A 6,680-nucleotide genomic window follows, 5' to 3' on the forward strand; every position below is an offset into this window, starting at 1 on the left:
CATTTTTTTTTATTTTTGTGGAAATGCGCTAAAAAGGACAATACAGAGACGTTTTTATTACTGCTATAAGGGTTCCTCCTTTGCCGTTGTCAGTTTGATTCTCAAATTTGACATACCCCAATTTTAACTTTTCGAGAATTGATAAGCGGTCTCAACTCTCAAGTCCTCAATCTTAGAGTTAATAAAAATATCTCAACAGGACGACTCTTTTTAGCGCATTTCCACAAAAATAAAAAAAAATGCGCTATTGTGGCCACTTTGTCCGTCCGTCCGTCCGTCCGCTAGCTTTGCGACGCTACTAGTTTTTTATCTTAAGAGCTATTGTTCTACTTTTTTCGCTATTTGGTTCGTTATGGTGTCGAGTCTTGTACCAAGGAAGGAATTTTTTCTGTACCGCTTACAAAAAAAGTTATTGTAAAAAAAACAAAAAACCGTTTTTTACATGTTCCATAATTTTACACTTTTGCCGTTTATTAACGATCCTAGAGATCGTTTATAATTTTGCATTGCTATCTGTCGTCTGCCTGTTGGTCTGTCCGTCTGTTCCTTTGTCTGTCTGTCCATCTATCTGTCCGTGTGAACGATAACTTTGTTTAGAAATGTTCGATCGCTTTTACATCTCCGTTAGTTATGAACTGAATTGCATGAAATTCAATATGGGCATAGCTTTAGCCATATAATACGCAATGCCAAAAGTTGAATCGAATCGATTCAAAATTCACAGTGCCCTTTTCGCATCTCGACCATTTATAAACCGAATTGCAAACTTTTTTACTTATAAAAGTATTTGAATGAAATTTGATACATAGGCACTTGGAATAAAGGAAAATCAAACGCCAATTTCAAAATTTGGTTTTGCGCATGCGCAGTGCCAACTTTTTTATTTATGGAAGAATTTAAACGAAATTTGATACATAGGCACTTGGGATAAAGGAAAATCAAACGCCAATTTCAAAATTTGGTTTTGCGCATGCGCAGTGCCAACTTTTTTATTTATGGAAGAATTTAAACGAAATTTGATACATAGGCACTTGGGATAAAGGAAAATCAAACGCCAATTTCAAAATTTGGTTTTGCGCATGCGCAGTGCCAACTTTTTTATTTATGGAAGAATTTAAACGAAATTTGATACATAGGCACTTGGAATAAAGGAAATTCAAACGCCAGTTTCAAAATTTGGTTTTGCGCATGCGCAGTGCCAACTTTTTTATTTATGGAAGAATTTAAACGAAATTTGATACATAGGCACTTGGGATAAAGGAAAATCAAACGCCAATTTCAAAATTTGGTTTTGCGCATGCGCAGTGCCAACTTTTTTATTTATGGAAGAATTTAAACGAAATTTGATACATAAGCACTTCGAATAAAGGAAAATCAAGCGCCAATTTCAAAATTTGGTTTTGCGCATGCGCAGTGCCAACTTTTTTATCTATGGAAGAATTTAAATGAAATGTGATACATAGCCACTTGGAATAAAGGAAAATCTAGTGCCAGTTTCAAAATTTTATTTTGCGCATGCGCCGTGCCAACTTTTTTATCTATGGAACTATTTAAGTGAAATTTGATACTTAGGCGCTTGGAACAAAGGAAAATCTAACATTTTAAAATTGAGGTTTGCGCATGCGCAGTTCCAACTTTCTTATTTAGAAAAGCATTGAAATGAAATTCTTCTCATAAACTGAAATTGAAGTAGCACGTCAACAATGGATTGCCCATATGCAACGCTATCTTTCATATTTGTGGGCGGATTTTTACGATTTTAACAGAAGTTGCATCTTACAAATGGGAAGTGAATGCAAGTGGAAATGCGCTTTATGTAAATCGTTTACGATTACTTTTTAACTTGTTTTATTTTTGTGGAAATGCGCTAAAAACTATTCACAGTGGCTTCGTCTCCATTTTTCAACGCGTGTGACCTTTAGGCAGTTGTCGTTGACAATTAATCCTGGCGTAAAAGAGATAATTGCAAAGTAACCAAAATATATTTTCTGTATTTACCAGAGACACCCTTTCCATGTCTCTGGTATTTACTGAAAGTCTCGAGTATTTCTAAATCGAAGCAAATATATATAAATACTTTTATGTTTCTTTGTAACCGTCAAATGAAATTTTGTTATTTTTCTTTCAGATAAACCACCTGTCCCATCGTTAACGGAATTAGCAGCAAAATGTGTAGCTTCTCATATCCCCTTCGAATTAGTGGAACGCGTATATCCTCCCGTTCCAGAACAACTACAGCTAAGAATTGCCTTTTGGAGCTTTCCTGATAACGAGGAGGACATTCGGTTGTATTCGTGTTTGGCTAATGGATCGGCGGATGAGTTCGGGCGAGGTGAAAGTTTATATCGGAATCATAGCGTGAAAGATCCTCTACAAATTGGTAAGTCACTTTATTGTATGTATTTTACAACGCAGCTTATCATACGCTCAGAAAGTCCCTACTAGACGCGCGGCCTTTACCGGTGTGGGCTTTTTCATTCACTGCTCTGCTCTGTGTGCATCGAGCAAAATGTTCAATCTCTTCCAGAGAGCGTCATGCGGTACCTTCCAGAAGCGAAATATTCACGCTATTACTTTTTACTGCTTCATGGACTTTCAAAAAGTTGGGTTTGCTAATAATACCCAGACCAGGGGTCGGCAACATGCGGCCCTACAACGTCATTTATGCGACTGGCTTAATAATAATACATGAATCCGACCATGGTGACATCCTTTATTATTCTGAAGTCAAATGGTCAAGTTGAGGTACTCCAAAGATTCTTCGATCTGAGAAAGGAAATACGCATTTATGATTACTAAAGGTATCCCAGTTCCTGGGCAATCAAACGTTCAGTGGATAGTGGATCGCGGATTTGTTAACTGACAAAAATACTGAACTAATTTTCTCAATGTCTGTTTACAAGGAAAAAACAAATTAGTATCAGCTATGTATCCAGACGTAAAATCCTTCCAGATAAAGATAAATTTATATTTACAACATAATGACCATAAGAAACTTGGCCGTTTTTCATTAAAAACGATTTTGCAAAATTACGTTTCTTTCAGGATATCTCCGAAAGTAGTCGGGATTCTTTCAGTTTCAAACGCCATTTTGTCAAGCATCGAAATACGCCACTTTGCCAAATTTAAACTATCCACCTATCTCTCACAGTTTCCGAGATGCCCATGGTGCCATCGCAAAAATTCGGGACTCGAGCATTCCTATAAAAACATCATTCAATCACAGAAGTTGGTTCAGACCGCGAGGAGGTCCCTCAGTTCTGATTTTCGTTACATTGCTTTTAGGGTGTGCTTTACAAATACTACACAATAAGATTAGTTTTCCAAAATTTAATTTTAAGTTGGTTGTCGGCAGCACCTACTTGTGGATTTTCTTAAATTTTTGCGTTAGCGCTTCGTGCTAGAGATTTATTAAAACGTGTATAAATCGCTGTAGTTGTAAATTCTGTGGAGAGTATTGATTTATGTAAACAAGTAATATTTTGTTTCAGGTTTTCATTTATCCGCCAGCGTACACCAGATACCTCGTGGCACCCACAATGTAGCTGTGACCTTCGACCGGCGTCGAATTTCATCTTGTAATTGCACCTGCAATTCTACCGCTTATTGGTGCTCACATGTAGTCGCTGTTTGTCTCACTCGCATCCATTGGGTCAGTAACCTTTTACTACATGATTTTATTTTTAGTACTTACTCTATTTTTTATGTAAATTACGTATCGCTTTTTGTTTACGTTGTAAGCCTACTTTCTTTCGAGATTGATTATGCTTATTACCATTTCCAAAAAAAGTCTGTCTGCTTACCTACCTCATTAATCATTGACAACTTTTAACCATTCCAACTGACTGTATTAACGGGAAAATGCATTCTTAATTATAAAATAAAAGATTCATAATGCAGAAGATGCACTGATTTTCAAAAAGGTGTGCGGTCCCATTTACTACCTACTCCCCGTTTTCACTTTCTTTTTCACTTTCACCACGTTTTGGTTGTAGAGCGGCTTTATTTGTGTAGACACATTTATACCGATCATCCCCTGCATGACGTAAGTATGAGGCGCCGTTTGTACCATAATTATTTCTTACGAATATATAAAATAAAATAAAGATATCTAGAACTTTTATACCGGGTGGTGCCTAGAGCGACGCAGCATAGGGATTTCAATGGTAATTTCTTTATAGCCAATTACTAGCTCCCCTAATTATTTTAGAGCAAAAGTCTAAATACGTTTTTTTTAGAGAAAAAAATACTGCATCTGTTCATACGATTACTTATAATTTTCCGTTTTTCAAAACCGTAGAAATCTACAAAATAAAAAATTACATTTTTATAAATCAGTGATGCTTTGGAATCTTTTAACAAACTACAAGCGCATCGCATCTAAGTTATCGTTGTTTGACGTCCAACGATTTTCATATTTAATCCTGTTTCAACTATCCGACGCAAGAAAAAGCGTCTATGGGGTAATGTTTTTTTGGAGAATGTAATGCTGCATCTGCATCAGATACCATTTGTGTATCATTTTCCGGAACCAGTAGAGTACATAATCGAAGAAAAAGAAATTGATTTGAGGAAGAATTGTTCTTAAACGTATATTCGGTTTTTCCGCTACTGCAGCCAAAACAATGAATATATTGTTGTTTTCCGGATGCAGTGATTTAACACTGTTCCTGTTCTTAGAAACTTGGGCACAATTCTGTCTACTGTGGTACTGCTTGGAATCGGTCGATTGGGGTACTTCACAGTAAATAAAGACGTTATTACCTTAGTGTATTCTATTCTTACACTATGTTATTACTTGGCGGGCATAAAACAACTTTAACTTTAACTTTCCTCTTTTTCTTCAGTTAAATTGATAAACAATTTTATGATTTACTAATTTATAAAGTACAAATTTAATATACGCCAAAGGCAAATAATGAAAAGTTATCACTATTTTTTTAGTTAATTCCAAGGCATATCTTCAGATTTATTGTAAAATGAACCTTTTTATTTTGTCGATTTCTACGGTTTTGAAAAAGGAAAATTATGAGTAATAGTATGAACAGATGCAGTATTTTTTTTCTCTGAAAAAACCTAGTTAGATTTTTGCTCTAAAATAATTAATTAGGAGAGCTAGTAATTGACTATAAAGAAATTACCATTGAAATCCCTATGCTGCGTCGCGCTAGGCACCACCCTGTATAGTTCAATGCCTGGGAACCTTAGACCGTATAGTACATGGACTGCTAATTGTAACTAAAATATGGTCAAGGACATCGCCTGGGTATGTGAGTTTCAGGGTAAACGAGTCTGTCCGAAGTTGTCCGATGAGACACGATTTGAGACTGTCAACCTATAAATTAACAAACGTCAATTAATTAATCGCCTAAATATCCCAAAAAAAGCAAACTTATTCTTATTTGTGGACGTATAGCAAATAATGAAGAGTATTTAAAGCTTCCCGTACTACGCGGTTACTAGAAAGCTGCTCTTTACGCGATACGAGTGGTGTTCATACGACTTTAGTTTACCCTGAGATTCACATACCCACGACTACAGTGCCCTCTATCCGTGACCACCCATTTTGTATTGAAAGCATAGGGCGAATAGCAGTCCATGTACTATATGGTCTAAGCTGGGAACACTTGGGAAAATATCATAGTTACCATAGTAAAATTTAAATTTAAACTAGTCGCGTGCAAGTGTTTTTACAGTTTTCTATTTGACATTTGCCGTTTCCGTATTTTCGATCTAGTATTTGTTGGAAAGTCTAGGAATCAGGTAGGTAACTACATATACCATTATTGTAGATTAAAGGATAGGTAATTTACTAATTTCAGCTAAGCACTGAATATTAAGTAATGAACTGATTGGTAGTACACTATTTGTTGGTTGGGTGCTCCGCTATTGGATGTTCTAATAGAAGCGAGCAAGGATTCCTTATGAAAGTGTTTCCTAGGGACCCTCAAAGAAGAAAGCAATGGGTAGCTAAAGTTAGAAAGGAAATGTGGATCTCTACGAATAGCACATTTCGGAAAACGCATTAAGTTAGTATTCTGTTAAGATGGACGATGAATAAAGTTAAAGGCAATCTTTTGCATACTCAACGATCAGCAAGATACCAACAATCCATTAAAATGGGACGAACACTATAACGCTTTACTGACCTTTGTCGTTGCAGCCGTCGATGATTCATTAACAATAAACCCAAAAAGGGCGTCTAAAAAAGCAGCAGAGCACCTCGGTGTGACCCCACGGAGTCATTGGATTTGACCCATTTTCAATAGGCTTATTACTTGTGGTATATGCCACAAGTGTGCAAAGTTTGCACCAAATCGGTCCAAGCGTTTGACAGTTATCGTGTTCACGGACACTATCAACTCCCAACAAAATGATAATTGGAAACGAATTCACTTCCTGTCGCAACTTAATCTCCGTTACCATTACGCCTAAAACCATGCAATTAAAATTAAAATTTTACTTACTTACGGTTTTTTTGATATTCTGCAAGCCAGCAATGAATTCACTGCAGCACATTATGCCAAACAAGGTAAACATAGTCCCAAATTTGAATGGCGTAGCTCTATGTAATAAAACTATTTCAGGAATAACAATTACGGACGCGTCTATCATTATGGCAAGCACTAATGTTATTCGTATTCAATTGATAACGCAATAATTACATAATATTTAGTGAA

The sequence above is a fragment of the Photinus pyralis genome, unplaced genomic scaffold, assembly GCF_008802855.1.
Source record: "Photinus pyralis isolate 1611_PpyrPB1 unplaced genomic scaffold, Ppyr1.3 Ppyr1.4_LG2, whole genome shotgun sequence".
In the NCBI taxonomy this organism is placed as follows: domain Eukaryota; kingdom Metazoa; phylum Arthropoda; class Insecta; order Coleoptera; family Lampyridae; genus Photinus; species Photinus pyralis.